Below are 19,054 nucleotides of genomic sequence, written 5' to 3' on the forward strand. Positions count from 1 at the left end.
GAGAGTGCTTGTTATCCCTGAGCGCCTTAGGTGGCCCTCGGGCGTCTCTCCACTGCCTGTTGCAGAGGCGCCGAAAGAGAGGGAGAGGCTATGCGCCCGGCTCCTCCCCCCCCCCCCCCGCCGCCCGTGAGCCTGCAGCCTCCAGCCGCCATCATGGCCGGGCAGCTCTCAGGGACGGGCACTCCTCTCCGCGGACCTCCTCCCTCCTGTGCTCTCTGTCCGTTACCCTACTGGTAACAATGTTTCTCACCCTGAACCAGCTCTCCAGTTCCCACGCTCCCGCTCCTGGACCCTCCGTTCAGCCGCGGATCAATGTCTCGGTCCGGGAACGCTGAGCTGCGCTGCGGACCCTCCGTATGTTTCTCACTCCCTCCCATCTGCCACAGCTCCGCCGCTTCACCCTCTTTGAGCCCTTGTAGATGCCTCCCTACCAGTTATGTTGGGCTCCCCGCAGCCCTTTCTGGTGTCTGAGGCCGTCCGCCGGTGTTCAGCTGGTTCTCTGTGGGAACCACTGCATCCTTCCATGCATTCCCAATGCATCTGTGGAGAGGGATGCACTCCACGTCTCTCTACTTTGCCGCCATCTTTTCTCTCTGCATGTCTTCTTAATTTAAAATATTCTATCCAGAACTTGGTAGCTTTTTTTTTTTTTTTTGAGGTTGAGCCAAGGGACTCACTCTTTTTTAAAAATAAATTTATTTATTTATTTATTTATTTATTTGTTTGTTTAATTGGCTGTGTTGTGTCTTTTGTGCTGTGTGTGGGCTTTCTTTTTAGTTGTGGTGATTGGTGGCTACTCCTCGTTGTGGTGCGCAGACTCCTCATTGCCGTGGCTTCTCTTGTTGTGGAGCACAGGCTCTAGGCATGTGGGCTTCAGTAGTTGCAGCACATGGGCTCAATAGTTGTGGCTCACAGGCTCTAAAGTGCAGGCTCAGTAGTTGTGGTGCATGGGCTTAGTTGCTCTGTGGCATGTGGGATCTTCCTGGAGCAGGGATTGAACCCATGTCCCCTGAATTGGCAGGCAGATTCTAAACCACTGCGCCACCTAGGAAGCCCTAGAACTTGGTGGGTATTTTGTGATTGTCACAAATTAAGCTTTATACACTGTGTACCCATTAACATAGGTCTATAATTCTCACTATTCCTTTTCCTCTACCCTTTTGAATATATTTTATCCACATGCAAAGAAAATGTATACATAATGGCCCTTCTTCTTTACACAAATGCTAACATACTATGTACTCTGCTCTATGACTTCTTTTTGCCTTAATGACGTAGCTTATCAATTATTTCAAAACCTCACATAGAGAAATGCCTAAATCTTTGGCATGGTTACATAGGATTCTACTGTATATCAATAACATATTGGTCCTCTATTGCCACCAAATAATGAACATTTAAGTGCTTTTCATATTTTGCATTTTAATATGTTTCAGTATCTTTCCTAATTTCTGATTTTTTCTATGTATAGCCAATTTTGTCATGAAGAAAAATTTTTATTTTTATGTTGTTAAATATATCAACCTTTTCTGGTTTCAGAGGTTTTTGATTGTTTGTGTTTTTGTCATACTTAAAGTTTTTCCTACTCTTGGATATTAAAAAAAGTCATCCCATGATTTTTTCATTTTTTACATTAAATTTTTTTGGTGTGTGTGATGTATTTTTTATTGTGGAAAAATATATGTATCATAAAATTTACCATTTTAGCCATTTTAGATGTTCATTTCAGTGGTATAATGTATATTCGCAATGTCATGCAATCATCAGCACTATCCATTTCCAGACACATTTAAATCTTTCTTCTTGGGACTTCCCTGGTGGTGCACTGGTTAAGAATTTGCCTGCCAAAGCTAGGGACACAGGTTTGAGCCCTGGTCCAGGAAAATCTCACATGCAGTGGAGTAACTAAGCCTGTACACTACAACTACTGAGCCCATGTGCCACAACTACTGAAGTCTGTGTGCCTAGAGCCTGTGCTTCACAACAAGAGAAGCCACCACAATAAGAAGCCCGTGCACTGCAACAAAGGGTAGCCCCCACTTGCCACAACTGGAGAAAGCCTGCGTGCAGCAAAAATAAATAAATAAATAAGTAAATAATATTAAAAAAATCTTTCTTTGTGAAATTTATTTTGGTATGAAGCATGTTGTGTGAATTCAATTTTTTTTCTTGATGGCTAGCTAATTGTCTTAAAACATTTATTGTGCCTTTTTCAAAACTTTCTATGTCTATTCAGGTGCTGATACCATGCTGCTTTAAAAATTGTTTTTTCACCATATGTTTTAATTTCTTAGGACTAGTCTCCTGATTATGCTTATTTTTTTTACAATATCTTTGAATGTTCTTACATCATATTTTCATATAAAAAACCTGTTTGTCTGGATTTTTAAAAAGTGTCCAGTTGGTTTTTTTTTTTTTAAGATCACATTAAATTTGTAGATTCATTTCAAGAGAACTGATTGTTTATGATTTAAATTTCTTATTTAACATGTTTTTGTTTTCCATTTGTTCAGGAATTATTTTGTAATCTTCACTTGAATTTTATAGTTTTTTGTCATATTTCTTTTACACGTTTTCTGTTATATTTTTACACAGGCACTTTTTGTGATGCCATAACATCCCATTCTGTTTATTAGTATCATGTAACAAGTCTATTTATTTTGCTATATTAATTTTGTATCCAACTTCTTTCCTGAGTTCTTTATATCACTTGCAATGATTTTTATATGGGTTCTTTTGGAGTTTTCAAGTAAAAAATTAAAAATCTTAAATAATAATATAATCCTCATCTTTAAAAATTTTATACTCATTTCTTTTTCTGGTCTAATTGTATTAACTAGCATGTCTAACACTGCAAAATATAGTGATGATGGTAGAATTATCTGTTCTCTAAACTTTGGTTATAATTAATCTATGAAATTGCCTGTGTCAGTTACTTTCTTAGGAGCACTCTTTGGCCTAGATTTTTTAAAAAATAAGGTAATTTATCTGTCCATATTTTCTTTCTCTCATGGAGTCACTGTTAGCAAATTATATCTTCCTAGAAAATTATCCATTTTATCTAGGTTTTCAATACATTTGTATAATATTAAGCAAAATATTTTGTTTGACTTCCTTCATATGTGGTTATTTTATGATTTTTAATTTCTTCTTTTGGTTATTTAGGCTTTAAAAGGAGAGTTTTTGAAAGATTGGAGACACTAGATTATGCTTGTGAGAGGCAATGATTCAGCGGTTTGATCTCTTTCAGACAAGACATTTCAGAGAAGACATTTGGCTCACCCCAAAGCAGTGTTTGGTCTTTTGAACAGGGAAGTAAATCATTAAAAAGAAGGCAAATGATCCAGAGAAGGTAGGATGGAGGGAAATTCCAGAGACTAACAACTGCATCAAGAGTGTCACAAAACAGTGAACCTACATCTATATATCTGTGTTGTCTGTGAGCTGCTTGACTCCTGCTCTGTCTCTCACAGAAAGAAGTTTGTGAGCTATTTCTCACAAACTACAGAAACAATTTTCTTTACTGTGGCCAGGGAGATGGAGATCCAATTTATAACCAAAATGAGAAAACATTCGGTGCTGGAATCCATGTAAGATCCAGGTTATTTGTTTCCAATTCTCTTCCCACTGCACTTCTGGAACCCATAAAACATACAGGAAAAGGACCAAACCCAGGAATGACTGAAATAGCTATGCATGAAGATTGTTTTCATTTCTCATGTATACCAACACATCCTGTGTGCCCTGCCTTGAGGACACACGCAAATATGTGCCTATAAAGTTTTTCCCTCATAAACCTTTAAGGAACTAAGATTAAAAATAATGATTTAATGCCATATGCTTTAATGTTTAAAAAATATTCTTTTATAAAGGACAGCTGCATCTCCTTCTTTGAGAGACTTTCAACCCTTACTGGTTTTGGGCAACCAGTAGCACACAACAGAGAGCTGCTGGAGGTAGAGGTGGCTTCGCATGTACCCTTTGCTGTGCCACCTACATGGCTTTCTTAGAATGGTGACAAATGCTATAATGGCAGGACAGTGGAAGTGCTCTGGGAGCACACAAGAGCTAACCTAGATGTAAGCTGCAGCTCAAGAAAAAAAAAATCCACACAAGTCTCCTGACCCTATACATTCCATGACCCTAAACAGGAAATGATAGCATTTGTTTAGCAGAAAAAGGAAAGGGAATCCAGTTAGAAAAAAACACTAAGGGAGTAGCTATTTCCCTATTGAGATAATTTTCCTAGAGACTGGGGTAGGAAAGGAGGGCCAGAAGTAATGAGAGGAGACTACATGAAACAGTGCACATTCGGACCAGTGTCTGATACAGGGACAAAAATTACTTGTGTATGTAGTGTTATACTTTTTTATTTTGATTAAAAAGTTGCAAGTCAACACTGTAAAAGATGAGAAATAGTGTTGTTTTCTTGTTTCATAATGGATATTTTTATCATGACCCAACAGTTTAAAAACAGAAAATGTTTTCTTCTGGGAATGGAATGGATATTGGTAACACAGAGATTACACCCTTTCCTATGTTCTCCAACTCCACCCTCCACCAGTGGTGAACATTGTGGGAACTTCTAAAAAAAGTCAGTTCTCCATTACAAATTAATAACATTGATCAGGTGAGGAATTTGAAGCTCGGAAAGGTAAAGCCACTTGTTCCTGTGTATATGCGATTTGCTAGAGATTTTCTAGCCGATAATGGGAAAACCAGAATTTGAGATCCAGTGGGTCTGACTGCACAGCTCAGCCCTTCTTTCCACCATAAGGAAGTTGTGGGGCAAGGGCAGGGGCAAGGTCATCAAATTGGAGCCTGTTTCACATGAGGCAGCATCTACAGTATATCTGCCCCCCCCCCCCATGGAGAGTGTGTAAACAGCTTGAAACCACAAAGGTTGCCAGCAGACAGGAGGCAAGGATCCCAGTGCACCTCCTCTCCTGTGTCTGCAGATGGTGCTATAGCTCAGCTGTCCCTGAAGGATGGGGCAATGGAAGGCTGTCCTGGCCCCTCATGCCCTCCTCACCCCACATGCCCTCCTCAGCCTGGGAGTAGAGGAAGGAAGCAGGCTGGGGGATAAATAAGAGGTGGAGAGAAGGGCCTCAGATTGTGGACATTGTACTCATGAAACAGGAAAGTTGAAGATAAGACACTGTTCTTAAGATGGCAGCTACAGTAGCTGATCAGAGCAGGACAAATATTTGCCTCTTGAAGTTTAATGGTGATTTTCCTATTCTGAGGGCTGGAGTAGCCTGTTCTGTTGCTCACCAAGAATGAGGCTGATTTGGAGCATGAGGTTCTAGGTGGGGAATCAGCTGCTGCATAAGGAGTCCATGACTGCCTAGTGACAGTTAGACCAGGGCTCCAGCTCTGCCCCACCCCCTGCCCCATCTCATGGCTCTTTCCTCTTAAATCCTCTCAGCACACACTAGAATCTCTCCTTGCCTGATGAGCTAAAGGAAAAGCAATTTTTTTTTGATGATTTAATGGAGATTTGTTCTGTCACTGTTCTGGAGGTTAGAAGCTCAAGATTAAGGTGTTGGCAGGTTTGGTTTCTTCTGAGGACTCTCCTCTTGGTTTGTAGATGGCATATACACCTGATGTCTCTTTGTGTATCCAAATTTCCTGTTTTTTTAAGTACACAGTCATATTAGATTAGCACCAGCTTTAAGGCCTCATTTTAATCTGCTTTACATTAGTACCCCCAAAAGATCAAAAGCTTAGGTAGAAATCTAATGAAATAGGTACAAGATCTATATGAAGAAAATTATGGAAGTCTGATGAATTAAATTAAAGAAGAACTAAATAAATGGAGAGATATTCCATGTTCATGGATAGGAAGATTCAACACCATCAGGATGTCAGTTCTTCACAAATTGATCTATACATTCATTGCAATTCCAATCAAAATCCCAGAAAGTTATTTTGTGAATATCAATAAACCAATTATAAAGTTTATTTGGAGAGATTAAAAAAAAACCCCACAGAATAACCAACACAATATTGAGGGAGAAAAAAACTGAAGGACTACCACCACTCAACTTCATGACATACACAGAGCTATAGTAATTAAGATAGTACAGCAATGGCAAAACAATAGATAAATGGATCAATGAAACAGACTAGAGAGCCCAGAAATAGAGTCAACTTATCTCTGATGAATGAGCAAAGGCAACACAGTAGAGAAATGACAGTCTTCTCCACAAATGGCACCAGAACAACTATACATCCACATGCAAAAAAAAAAATGAATCTGGACACAAAAATTACACCCTTGACAAAACAACTCAAAATGGACCACAGGTCTATACATAAAATACAAAACTACAAAACTTCTAGGAGATATAATGGGAGAAAACTTAGATGACCTTGGGTATGGTAATGACTTTTAAATACATCAAAGGCATGATCCATGAAAGAAATCATTGATAACTTGGACTTTATTAAAATTAAAAAATTTCACTCTATGAAAGACAATGACAAGAGAATGAGTAGTTAAATCATATATTGGGAGAAAATACTTGAAAAGACACATTGGACAAAGGACTGTTATCAAAAATATAAGAGGAACTCTTAAAACTCAAGAATAAGAAAACAAATGATACAATAAAAAAATAGGCCAAAGACCCCAACAGACACCTCACCAAAGAAGATACACAGATGGCAAATAAACACATGAAAAAAATGCTCCACATTATGTGTCATCAGAGAAATACGAATCAAAACAACAAGACATCACTACACACCAATCAGAATGGCCAAACCCAGAACCCTGACAACAGCAAATGCTACAAGGATGTGATACAACAGGAGTTATCATCCATTGCTGGTGGGAATGCAGAATGGCACAGCAACCTTGGAAGGCTATATAGCGGTTTCTTACAAAACAAAACAAACTCTTAGCAAACCACCCAGCAATGGTGCTCCTTAGTATTTACTCAGAAGAGTTGAAAACTTCTGTTCACACAAAAACCTGCACACAGATGTTTATTGCATCTTTATTCATAAGGTTGAACATTCATTTCAAATGTATAACCTTAATGAAAATTGTATAAATATTTATACAATTGAATTTTAATCAGTTAGATTTTAGGGAATTTTATAATATAGTTGACTTGATTTTCAAGCCTGTATGTTAGATACTTTAAGATATTGATATATTTGAAATAATTATAACAAGTGGAAAATCTGAGATCATTAGCTTTATTCTCTATTATAAATCTTATGTGTTTGTGAATAAAAAGTACAGAAATCAGGTCTCCTCAGTAACCAAGAATCATTAATTCTTTGTTAATGAAACACACCCTTTCTCTTTTGGCATTAGGACAAACAAATTTTTGAAAGTGAGTTTTTTTTTTTTCCTGATAAGAATATTCCATGTTGATTATATAAAATTTGGAAAACATTGAAAAATTATATAGAAGAATAAAAATCACTTATTAAACCTCACAAAGCTAACCATCATAAATATTCTATTCTTTTTCAGCCCTATTGAGATGTTATTGACTTATAGCACATGTAGGTTAGTGTTTAATGTGATTATGAATCACATAATATTGTGAAATCATTAGTACAATGAAGTTAGTCAAACCTTCATACCCACATCATTAGTAATTCTTTTTTTGGTAATAAGAATTAAAATGTATCCTCAACAACTTTCAAGTATATATAATACAGTAATTTTTTTAAGCTCTTTATTGGAATATAATCACTTTACATTCTTGTACCAGTTTATGAGGTACACCAAAGTGAATCAGCTGTATTTATACACATATGCCCATATCCCTTCCCTCCTGCGACTCCTCCCCACGCTCCCTGTCCCAGCCCTCCAAGGCATCACCCATCATCGAGTTGATCTCCCTTTGTTATACAGCAACTTCCCACTAGCTATCTATTTTACAGTCGGTAGTGCATATATGTCTATGGTACTCTTTCACTTCATCCCAGCTTCCCCTTCGTGCCCTGCCACCCCAATCCTGTGTCCTCCAGTCCGTTCTCTGCATCTGCATCCTTATTCTTGCCCTGTCACTGGATTAATCAGTATCATTTTTTTGATTCTGTATATATGAGTTAGCATACAATATTTGTTTTTTCTCTTTCTGGCTTAATTCACTCTGTATGACAGACTCTAGGTCTATCCACCTCATTACATATAGCTCCATCTCATGCCTTTTTATAGCTGAATAATATTCCATTGTATATATGTGCCACATCTTCTTTACCCCTTCATTTATTGATGGGCACTTAGGTTGCTTATGTCCTGGCTATTGTAAATAGTGCTGCAATAAACATTCTGGTACATGTTTCTTTTTGGATTACAGTTTTCTCTGGGTATATGCCCAGTAGTGGGACTACTGGATCATATGGTAGTTCTATTTTTAGTTTTATAAGGAACCTCCAAACTGTTTTCCATAGTGGCTGTACCAACTTACATTCCCACCAAAAGTGCAGGAGAGTTCCCTTTTCTCCACACCCTCTCCAACATTTGTTGTTTCTAGATGTTTTGATGATGGCCATTCTGACTGGTGTGAGGTGATACCTCATTGTGGCTTTGACTTGCATTTCTCTAATGATTATTGATGTTGAGCATCTTTTCATGTGTTTGTTGGCCATCTGTACGTCTTCTTTGGAGAAGTGTCAATTTAGATCTTCTGCCCATTTATGGATTGGGTTATTTGCTTTTTTTGTATTAAGCTGCAGGAGCTGCTTGTATATTTTGGAGATTAATCCTTTGCCCATCTTTTCATTGGCAAGTATTTTCTCCTATTCTGAGGGTTGCCTTCTAGTCTTGTTTATGGTTTCTTTCGCTGTGCAAAAGCTTTTAAGTTTCATGAGGTCCCATTCATTTATTCTTGATTTTATTTCCATGATTCTAGGAGGTGGGTCCAAAAGGATCTTGCTTTGATGTATGTCATAGAGTCTTCTGCTTATGTTTTCCTCTAGGAGTTTTATAGTGTCTGGCCTTACATGTAGGTCTTTAATCCATTTGGAGTTTATTTTTGTGTATGGTGTTAGGAAGTGTCCTAATTTCATTCTTTTACATGTTGCTGTTCAGTTTTCCCTGCATCACTTATTGAAGAGGCTATCTTTTTTCCATTGTATATTCGTGCCTCCCTTGTCAAAGATAAGGTGCCCATATGTGCTTGGGCTTACTTCTGAGTTCTCTATTCTGTTCCTTTGATCTTCCTTTCTATTTTGTTTCCAGTACCATACTGTCTTGATCACTGTGGCCTTGTAGTATAGTTTGAAGTCAGGAAGCCTGATTCCACCAACTCCATCTTTCCTTCTCAAGATTGCTTTGGCTATTCGGGTTCTTTTGTGTTTCCATACAAATCGTAAGATTTCTTGTCCTAGTTCTGTGAAAGATGCTGTTGGTAATTTGATCAGGATTGCATTGAATCTGTAAATTGCTTTGGGTCATACAGTCATTTTCACAATGTTGATTCTTCCAATCCAAGAACGTGATATATCCCTCCATCTGTTTGTATCATCTTTGATTCATCAGTGTCTTACAGTTTTCTGCATACAGATCTTTTGCCTCCTTAGGCAGGTTTATTCCTAGGTATTTTATTCTTTTGGTTGCAATGGTGAATGGGAGAGTTTCCTTAATTTCTCTTTCTGCTCTTCCGTTATTAGTGTATAGGAATGCAAGAGATTTCTGTGCATTAATTTTGTATCCTGCTACTTTACTAACCTCATCAATTAGTGCTAGCAGTTTTCTGGTAGAGTCTTTAGGGGTTTCTATGTATAATATCATGTCATCTGCAAAGAGTGACAATTTTACTTCTTTTCCATTTTGGATTCCTTTTATTTCATTTTCTTCTCTGATTGCTGTGGCTAAAACTTCCAAAACCATATTGAATAGTGGTGAGAATGGACACCCTTTTCTTGTTCGTGTGCTTGGAGGGAATGCTTTCAGTTTTTCACCATTGAGAAATGTTGGTTTTTCATATATGGCTTTTATGATGTTGAGGTAGTTTCCTTCTATGTCCATTTTCTGGAGAGTTTTTACCGAAAATGGGTGCTGAATTTTGTCAAAAGCCTTTCCTGCATCTATTGAGATAATCATATGGTTTTTAATCCTTCAATTTGTTGATATGATATATCACATTGATTGATTTGTGTATATTGAAGAATCCTTTCATTCCAGGGATAAACCCCACTTGATCATGATGTATGCTTTTTTTTTAATGTGCTGTTGGATTCTGTTTGCTAGTATTTTGTTGAGGATGCTTGTATTTATATTCATCAGTGATATTGGCCTGTAATGTTCTTTTTTGTGACATCTTTGCCTGGTTTTGATATCAGGTTGATGGTGGCCTTGTAGAAAGAGTTTGGGAGTGTTCCTCCTTCTGCTCTATTTTGAAAGAGTTTGAGAAGGATAGGTGTTAGCTCTTCTCTAAAAATTTGATAGAAGTTGCCTGTGAATCCATCTGGTCCTGGGCTTTTTTTTTGGGGGGGAGATTTTTAATTACAGTCTCAATTTCTGTACTTCTGATTAGTCTGTTCATGTGTTCTATTTCTTCCTGGTTCAGTCTTGGAAGATTGTATTTTTCTAAGAATTTACCCATTTCTTCCAGGTTATCCAATTTATTGGCATATAGTTGCTTGTAGTAGTCTCCCATGATCTTTTGTATTTCTATGGTGTTAGTTTTTACTTCTCCATTTTCATTTCTAATTCTGTTGATTTGCATCTTCTCCCTATTTTCCCTGATGGGTCTGGCTAATGGTTTCTCAATTGTGTTCATCTTCTCAAAGAACCAGCTTTTAGTTTCATTGATCTTTGTTATTGTTTCCTTCCTTTCTTTTTCATTTATTTCTGATCTGATCTTTATGATTTCTTTCCTTCTGCTCACCTTGGGGTTTCTTTGTTCTTCTTTCTCTAATTGTTTTAGGTGTAAGCCTAGGTTTTTTGTTTGATATTTTTCTTGTTTCCTGAGGTAGGACTGTATTGCTATAAACTTCCCTCTTAGAACTGCTTTTGCTGCATCTCATAGGTTTTGGGTTGTTGTGTTTTCATTGTCATTTGTTTCTACATATTTTTTGATTTCCTCCTTGATTTCTTTAGTGATTTCTTGGTTGTTTGATAGTGTATTGCCTTTCAGCCTCCATGTGTTTGTATTTTTTGCAGTTTTTTCCCTGTAATTGATATCTAGTCTCATGGCGTTGTTGTCAGAGCAGATGCTTGATATGATTTCAATTTTCTTGAATTTACCAAGGCTTGGTTTGTGACCCAAGATGTGATCTATCCTGAGAAATGTTCTGTGTACACTTGCGAAGAAAGTGTATTCTGTCATTTTTGGATGGAATGTCCTATAAATATCAATTAAGTCGTGATGGTCTAATGTGTCATTTAAAGCTTGTGTGTCCTTATTTATTTTCTGTTTGGATGATCTGCCCATTGATGTAAGAGGGCTGTTAAAGTCTCCTACTATGATTGTGTTTCTGTTGATGTCCCGTTTTATGGCTGTTAACATTTGCCTTATGTATTGAGGTGCTCCTATGTTCGGTGCATAGATATTTACAATTGTTATATGTTCTTCTTGGATGGATCCCTTGATCATTACGTAGTGTCCTTCCTTGTCTCTTGTAGTATTCTTTACTTTCAAGTCTAATTTGTCTGATATTAGTATTGCTACTTCAGCTTTCTTTTGCCTTCCATTTGCATGGAATATCTTTCTCCATCCCACTACTTTCAGTCTGTATGTTTCCCTTGGTCTGAAGTGGGTCTTGTAGGCAGCATATAGAAGAGTCTTGTTTTTGTATCCATCCAAGCAGTCTTTTTCTTTCGTTTGGAGCATTTAATCCATTTACCTTTAAGGTGAATATTGACATGTGTGTTCCTATTACCATTTTCTTAATTGTTTTGGGTTTGTTTCTGTAGATCTTTTCCTTCTCTTGTGTTTCCTGCTTAGAAAAGTTCCTTTAGCACTTGTAAGGCTGGTTTGGTGGTGCTGAATTCTCTTAACTTTTGCTTGTTTGTAAAGCTTTTGATTTCTCTATTGAATCTGAATGAGATTCTCACTGGGTAAAGTATTCTTTGCTGTAGGTTTTTCTCTTTCAGGACTTTCAGTGTATCCTGCCACTCCCTTCTGGCCTGCAGAGTTTCTGCAGAAAGATCAGCTGTTATCCTTATGGGTTTTCCCTTATATGTTATTTGTTGCTTTTCTCTTGATGCTTTTACCATTTTTTCTTTGTGTTTAATTTTGGTTAGTTTGATTCATATGTGCCTTGGTGTGTTTCTCCTTGGGTTTATTCTGTATGGGGCTCTCTGTGCTTCTTGGACTTGGTTAATTATTTCCTTTCCCATGTTGGGGAAGTTTTCCACTGTAACTTTTTCAAATATTTTCTCAGATCCTTTCTTTTTTTCTTCTTCATCTGGGATGCCTATGATTTGAATGTTGGTGTGCTTATTGTTGTCACCAAGGTCTCTGAAACTGTCTTCCATTTTTCGTGTTGTTTTTTCTCTTTCCTGCTCTGTGGCAGTTATTTCCCCCATTCTATCTTCCAACTCACTTATTCTTTCTTCTGCCTCAGTTATTCTTTTGTTTATACCATCTAGAGTATTTTTAATTTCAGTTATTTTGTTGTCCATTGCTGTTTGTTTGTTCTTTAGTTCTTCTGAGTCCTTATTAACTGTTTCTTGTATTTTCTGTATTTTGTTATCGAGATTTTGGATCATCTTTACTATCATTACTCTGAATTTTTTTTGAGGCAATTTTCCTATTTCCTCTTCTCTTATTTGGTCTTGTGGGTTTTTTTCCTACTCCTTTGCCTGCACGGTGTTTCTTTGTTTTCTCATAGTGGTCCAAAGTTCAGAGGTTGTTTGTCCTGGCAATAATGGGGTTTGAAGAAGACCATCCAAGCCCCAGACTAATGGCAGAGTGTTCAGTCAAACAATACTAAGTCAAGGAAACACATACATGTATAACAAACACAAATACTGAAACCAATAGAACATACGGCATTAGAAGGACCTGACAGAAGAACCCCAGCATGCTTTCAGACAATCAAAGAAAAAACCAACAAAAATTCAAAACCAAAACAGAACAAAACAAAAGCAGAAACACACAAAAAAACACCACACACACGCAAACACAAATTCAAGGAGATTTTGAAAGCTAGGATCAAATATAATAAAAAGCAAGAGTACCACCAGACAGACTGAAGATTCTCAGAATGAAATCAAACAATTATACTTAGAACTAAGATAGAGACAAAAGCTGATAATAAATACCAAAGCAGTGTGTCATCTGGAGAATAAAGCAATGAAATGGAGCAGACTGATAATATTGATTATAAGCATATTAAGATAAAATATTTAAAAAAGGATAGAAGACAGGGCAACAGAAGAGTGTAGTGTGACTGGAAATATGAAAAGAAAAAGAAAGAAATAGAAATGTATCAAAGATAGAGATGAAAAGAAGGTAGGAGAGATACAGTCAGCACTACAGAAAACAACTGGAAACAGAAATATATAAAAAGGCTAAAGATAAAAATAGAATAAAAAATGGAATTATAAAAATATGTTATAAAACATGTAGATCTCTTAGGACTAAAATCATAATTAAAAAAAAGAAACAACCAGAACTGACCCCAGAATGTACCAGATCAATGGAATTAATACTAATATTTCTGTTTCCTTGGGGTCTCAGGTGTAAGTGTCCTTCTACCCTCCTTGGGCTTTTTGTATTATTCTGTGAGCAGCAGAGCTTCCTTTATTGTTCATCTATAAGTGCTGGTGTGTGGGGAGAGAGAGGGTACAATAGTGGCTCCTTCCCCTGGGAGTGAGTGAGCAGTGGTGCCCTGCCTGGGTCATGGTGGCTCAGTTGGCCATGGTGGTGCCTGTTTCAGAGGGACGCCAGCAGCTCAGGTGTAAACAGAATGTCTCCAGAGCTGGATCACTGTGGGCTTTTGGCTCTCAGCTGCAGGCATTCTAGGCCAACCCCACCCGGGGGCCTTTGTTATCCCTGAGTGCATTAGGTAGGCCCAAAGTGGTCCTTCCTTTGTCCATTGCAGGTGCCAAGAGAGAGGCTACACCTGTGGCTCCTCCCCACTGCTTGTGAATCAGCAGTATCCAGCCACCGCCATGGATGCATAGCTTCTCATGGCAGGCACTCTCCACTGCAGATTTCTTCCCTCCTGTTCTCTCAGTTTGTCTCCCCACTGCCAACAATGTTTCTCACCCTGAACCAATTCTCTGGTTCCCACATTCCAGCTCCCAGACCCCCTGTTCAGCTGTGAATCAACGTCTCAGCCTGGACATGCTGAGCCATGGTGTGGACCCTCCGTGTGTTTCTCACTTTTTCCCGTCTGCCACAGCTCAGCTGCTTCACCCTCTTTGAACAGTCCTAAATGCCTCCTTTATGACCCAGGGAAATTCCCCTTTGGAGAAGGGGTTTCTCCATCAGATAAGGGACGTTTCCCTGAATTTGGCAATCCCCCTACTGTTTCAGGTGCCCCCACCCTAGGGTGTGGGACCTGTCCCTTTCCTTTCTTCTCCTCCTCTTTCTCCTTTTTGTTTTTTCCCCTCTGTCCTACCCAGTTATGTCAGGATCTTTGCAGTCCTTTCTGGTGTCCAAGGTCGTTTGCTGGTGTTCAGCTGGTTCTCTGTGGGAATTATTGCATCTTTTGGTGTATTCCTGATGCATCTATGGAGAGGGATGCATTCCACTTCCTTCTACTTCAATGCCATCTTTCTTCCTCCAGTATTGTTTATTATTATCACCATGTTGTACATTAGATCCACAGAACTTATTCATCTTATAAGTGGAAATTTGTATACTTTGACCAGCATCTTCCAACCTCCTCCACCTTGACTCCTGGTAACCATCATTCTACTGTATTTCTATGAGTTTGGATTTAAAAAATTCCACATATAAGTAAGGACATGTACTATCTGTTTTTCTCTGTCTGACTTATTTACTTAGTATAATTCCTTCAAGGTCAATATATCTTTTCATAAATAGCAGGACTTCCTTCTTATTTATGGCTGAATAATATTCCATTATATACACCATATTTCCTTCATCCATTCTTCTGTTGATGGGCATTTAGGTTGTTTCCTTGTTTTGGCTACTGCAAATAATGCTTCAATGAACATGGAAAGTGGAGGTCTCTTCAAGGTAGTGATTTCACTTCCTTTGGACAGAAATGTATTTCTGGATCATGTGGTAGTTCTATTTTTTTCTTTTGAGGAGCATTCATACTGTTTTTCATAGTGGCCATACCAGTTTACACTTACCAACTTTATATAATGATTCCCCTTTTTTTTCTATAGCATCATCAATGTTTGTTGTCTCTTGTCTTTTTTTTTTTTTTGGCACACGGGCTTAATTGCTCCGCGGCATGTGGGATCTTCCTGGAGCTGGGATTGAACCCGTGACCTCTGCATTGGCAGGCGGATTCTTAACCACTGCGCCACCTAGGAAGCCCATCTTGTCTTTTTGATAATAGCCATTCTAATAGGTGTGAGGTCCATATGTATGTCTTCTTCAGAAAAATGTGTATTCAGATATTATGCCTACTTTTAATTGTATCATTGGCTTTTTGCCATTGAGCTATATGAGTTCTTTATTTATATTGGATTTTATCTTTAATATTGGATATTAACTCTTTATCAGATATATGTTTTGAAAATTTTTTTACCATTCAGTAGGTCATGTCTTTATTTTGCTGATGGTTTCCCTTGCTGTACACAAGCTTTTAGGTATTATGTAGTCCCACATATTCATTTTTTCTTTTGTTGTTTTTGCTTTTAGCATCAGATTAAAAAAATCATCACCAAGACCTATGCCAAGGGGATTACTTCTATGTTTTATTCTAGAAGTTTTAAAAAAAATTAATTAATTAATTAATTATCTGTTCTGGGTGTTTGTTGCTGCATGTGGGCTTTCTCTGGTTATGGAGAGTGGGGCCTACTCTTCATTGTGGTGTGCAGGCTTCTCAGTGTGGAGGTTTCTCTTTTTATGGAGCACTGGCTCTAGGTATGTGGCCTTCAGTAGTTGTGGCTCTTGGGCTCTAGAACACAGGCTCAGTAGTTGTGGTGCACAGACTTAGTTGCTCTGAGGCATGTGGGATCTTCCTGTACCAGGGCTTGAACCTGTGTCCCCTGCATTGGCAGGCAGATTCTTAACCACTGCACCACCAGGGAAGTCCCTCTTCTAGAAGTTTTATTGTTTCAGGTCTTATGTGTAAGTCTTTAACCCATTTTGAGTTAATTTTTGTGTAAGGTTTGAAATAGTGGTTGATTTCATTTTTTTTCACATGTGGCTGTCCAGTTTTCCCAGCACCATTTATTGAAGAGACTGTCCTTTCCCTATTGTATATTCTTGGATCCCTTGTCAAAAATTAATTGACTATATATGTATGGGTTTTTTCGGCCCTCGATTCTGATCATTGATCTGTGTCTGTCTTTATAACAATACCATACTGTTTTAATTACTATAACTTTGTAATATAGTTTGAAATCAGGCAGTGTGATGCCTCCTGCTTTGTTCTTCTTTTTCAATATTGCTTTTGCTCTTGTTTTTCATCGTGTGTGTGTGTGTGTGTGTGTGTGTGTGTGTGTGTGTTTTCATACAAATGTTAGGATTATCTGCTCTATTTGAAAAATATCATTGGAATTTTGGTCAGGATTGCATTGAATCTATAGACTGATTTTGGTAATATGGACATTTTAACAATATTGATTTACTGAATCAGCAATCACTGAATATTTCTCCATTTATTTGTGTCTTCTTCAATTTCTTTTGTTAATATATTGTAGTTTGCAATGTACAGGTCTTTCACCTCTAGTTAAATTTATTCCTAGGTATTTTATTCTTTTTGTTGCAGTTATAAATGGGATTATTTTCTTAATGTCTCTTTTTGATAATTGTTATTAGTGTATACAAATACAACATATTTTTGTGTATTTTGTGTATTTAATCCTGCAACTTTACTTAATTTGTTTATTAATTCTAACATTTTTTTGTTGGAGCCTTTAGAGTTTTCTATATATCATGTCATCTGCAAATAGTGACAGTTTTACTTCCTCCTTTCTAATTTTGATGGCTTTTTCTTCCTTTTCTTTCCTAGTTGCTCTAACCAGGACTTCCAACACTATGTTGAATAAAAGTGGCGAGAGTGTGTATCCTTTTTTTTTTTTTTCCTGATCTTGGACTGAAAGCTTTCAGCTTTTAACTGTTAAGTATGTCAGCTCTGGGCTTGTCATACATATATGGCCTTTATTATGTTGAGTACATTCCATCTATATTTAATTTGTTGAGAGTTTTTAAAATCATAAACAGATATTGACTTTTTTTTTAACTTAATTGCATTTATTATTATTATTATTATTTTTTTTTGGGGGGGTACACCAGGTTCAATCAACTGTTTTTATACACATATCCCCATATTCCCTCCCTTCCTTGACGCCCCCCCCTCGAGTCCCCCCCACCCTCCCTGCCCCAGTCCTCTAAGGCATCTTCCATCCTCGAGTTGGACTCCCTTTGTTATACAACAACTAAAAACAGTGGTTAGATGCCATGAAGTAGGTGGCAGTACCTTAACCGTATGTGTGTTGTCAGGCCCAAGGGCCTCTTCCATCCTTGTCAAGGGGAGTGCTAACCTTCTCTCCTTTCATACAACACCGGATATTGACTTTTATCAAAAGCTTTTTCTGCATCTATTGAGATAATCCTATAAATATTATTCTTCAGTTTGTTAAAGTGGTGTATCACATTGGTTGATTTGTGGGTATTTAACCATCCTTGAATCCCTAGGATAAATCCTACTTGGTCATGTTGAATGATACTTTTTATGTATTGTTGAATTCAGTTTGCTAATATTTTGTTGAGGATTTTTGCATCTATGTTCAACAGTGATATTGGCTTATAATTTTCTTTTCTTTTCTTTTTATTGGTAATATCCTTGTCTGGTTTTGGTGTCAGGGTGATGCTTGCCTTGTAGAATGAGTTCAGAAATCTTCCTCTTGAATTCTTTGGAAAAGTTTGAGAAGGATAGTCATTAACTCTTCTTTAAATGTTTGGTAGAAGTCACCTGTGAAGCTGTCTGGCCTTGGACTTTTGTTTTTTGGAAGGTTTTTTTTTTCTCATTACAGATACAATTTTATTACTGGTAATTGGTCTGTTCATACTTTCTATTTCTTCCTGATTCAGTCTTGGGAGATTGTACATTTGTAGGAATTTGTTCATTTCTTCTAGGCTGTCCATTTTATTGGTAAAATTGCTTGTACTCTTATGGTTCTTTCTATTTCTGTGGTGTCAGTTGTAACTTCTTTTTCATTTCTGATTTTACTTATTTTTGCCTACTTTTTTTTTCTTGAGGAGTCTGGCTAAAGTTTACCAATTTTATTTGTCTTTTCAAAGAACCAGTTCTTAGTTTCATTGATCTTTTATATTGTTGTTTTAGTCTCTATTTGACTTATTTATGCTCTGATCTTTATTATTCTTTCCTTTTATTAACTTTGGGTTTTGTTTGTTCTTCTTTTTTTTAGTTCCTTAGGTGTAAAGTTAGGTTGTTTATTAGAGGTTTTTCTTATTTCCTATAGTAGGCTTGTATTGCTATAAACTTCCTTCCTAGAACTGCTTTTACTGCACCCCATAAATTTCAGATCATTGTATTTTCATTTTTGATTGCCTCCAGGTATTTTCTGATTTCTTCTTTAATTTCTTTAGTGATTATGTTGTTTAGTAGCATGTTGTTTAGTCTCCAAATGTCTGTGCTTTTTTTTTTTTTTTTTTTTTTTTTCTTGCAGTTGATCTCTAGTCTCATAGCATTGTGGTCAGAAAAGATGCTTGATATGATTTAAGTTTTCTTAAATTTACTGACACTTGTTTTGTGGCTAGAATGTGATCTACCCTGGAGAATGCTCCATGTGCAGTTTTTGAAAAAAATTCATTTATTTATTTTATTTATTGGCTGCACTGGGTTTTCGCTGCTTTATGTGGGCTTTCTGTAGTTGCGGAGAGTGGGGGCTACCCTTCATTGTGCATGGACTTCTCATTGTGGTGGCTTCTCTTGTTGCAGAGCATGGGCTCTAGGC

At 37.4% G+C, this 19,054-nt stretch overlaps 1 non-coding gene across 1 annotated transcript; it reads right to left on the reverse strand.

Moving 5' to 3' along the window:
* Positions 1 to 17,513: 17,513 nt before the first annotated feature.
* On the reverse strand, positions 17,514 to 17,639 carry LOC130843501 (U6atac minor spliceosomal RNA). The gene has a single exon (XR_009051004.1). It is a non-coding gene; the product is annotated as a U6atac minor spliceosomal RNA (small nuclear RNA).
* Positions 17,640 to 19,054: the final 1,415 nt, after the last annotated feature.

The sequence above is a fragment of the Hippopotamus amphibius genome, chromosome 1, assembly GCF_030028045.1.
Source record: "Hippopotamus amphibius kiboko isolate mHipAmp2 chromosome 1, mHipAmp2.hap2, whole genome shotgun sequence".
Taxonomy (NCBI): domain Eukaryota; kingdom Metazoa; phylum Chordata; class Mammalia; order Artiodactyla; family Hippopotamidae; genus Hippopotamus; species Hippopotamus amphibius.